Source organism: Peromyscus leucopus, chromosome 3 (assembly GCF_004664715.2).
Source record: "Peromyscus leucopus breed LL Stock chromosome 3, UCI_PerLeu_2.1, whole genome shotgun sequence".
Lineage (NCBI taxonomy): Eukaryota > Metazoa > Chordata > Mammalia > Rodentia > Cricetidae > Peromyscus > Peromyscus leucopus.
This window is the reverse complement of record NC_051065.1, coordinates 85,008,771-85,010,577: the sequence shown is the minus strand read 5'-3', so window position 1 is coordinate 85,010,577 and position 1,807 is coordinate 85,008,771.

Sequence of the window (1,807 nt, the reverse complement as noted above, 5' to 3'; positions counted from 1 at the left end):
GATTAGACAAGACAGAAACAGGGCCTAGCTTTTGTCCTGTACTTGCAAGGAGAAGTCCACCCTAAGGAGCAATATGCAAATCCCCTGGTTGATGCAGCTGTATAAAAAGAACCAAGGGAGTGAAAAGCCCACCCTTAGGAGCAAACTGGCAAAAAGTGTCTCCTCTGATTGTAGAAAAATCAGATTCATACCCTACTGCATATAGCAAGGGGCAGTTGGATGTCACTCTGTAAGCGTGCATAAATGGCGACATATAGAATCTATAAGCACCAAGCACCCCAAGATAGCACCACAGGACCAAGGCAGTCTTTTCAACACACTTAGTATTTGCTAATGTTTTTTGACATAGCATCTTCCTTGCTAAGTGAACCTGACTTTATTTGTCTGTTTGTTTTAGTTTTGTCATATTTGCAACCCAATTAATAAGACTAAAGGGACAAGTAATCCTTATTTTTACATGATAAATGACTCTCTAGTGGACACTTACTAAAAGAGTGTTGATAAATTAAAGATGGAAAAGAAGGAATGAAGTTATGAAAAATGCATACAATTCACAATAGACAGTAATTTCTAGGACCAATACTTGTTTAGATGAATAGAATTTCTACCATTTAGTTATAGGACTCAAATAAACAGATACAACACTCTAATTCAGAGTGGGAGGGTTTAAATACTATTTCTTCTATGTTAGAACTCAAGCAATTGGTTTTTGAGACTCAAGCACTGAAGCCTTAGCTGAAGAATATGTGTTCAAATCAATAGAGCATATTCTTTTAGAAATCTGTATAATTATAACCTTATGTTTATTGTATAAATAAGTAATAGCATATGTGTCTAGATTTCTATAGAAAATATGTTTTCACATGCTGAAGAATTTGGGACATGGAAAGAAACCACATCACACCTGAGTCAGTGAGGTTTTACTTAATATTTTTTGTCTGGTCTGGAATAACTTTCCTCCTTTGATAATTTCATACCTGTATACAATAAAACATAATCATATCTATCCCTCATTTTACCCTCCTTCTGCTGTTCCAATACCTCACTCTCCTAAAATTATGTTTTTTTTCTTTTTGTTTTGTGTTGTTTATTGATAACCCATTAAGTCCAATTATTAAAATCTTTATGGTAATGGTATAGTCCCATAAACTGGATCATGGGAATCCTACCAGTGAGCACATCCTAAAAAGTAATAATTCTTCCTCCCTCAGCAGCTATCAACTGCCAATAGCTTCTCTAGGAGGGACGGGAGCTGAAGAGCACGTCATAAATTTTATGCCTACTGTTTGGTTTCCATGATCTAAGTGAATGTAAGAACAGCATCTGTGACTTCAAGCTGTTGTTAAATTGCTAAATAGTTGTGCTGATAAACTGCTTTTGGAATACAGACACTTATATCCACTGACTGGGATTGCCTACAACCTTGGTCAGAGAAGTTTCTTTTTGCACCAGGCAGCAGTCAATGCAGAGATACATAAATGTTCAATAAGAGACTGAGTGCCAGGCTCTAAATGTCACTTTGGTGATATATTGTGTTCCCCAATATATTGTGCATACTAATAAACTTATCTGGTGTCAGAGGACAGAACAGCCACTAGATAGACATAGAGGCCAGAAAAAAGTGGCACACATGCCTATTATCCTATCATGTGGGAGGCAGAGATCCATCCGGATCTCTGTGAGTTCAAAACCACACTGCAAACAGCCAGGCATGGTGAATCATGCCTTTAATCCCAGAAAGTGATGGCAGAAAGCAGAAAGGTATTTAAGGAGTGAAGACCAGGAACTAGAGCTGGTTAAGCTTTTA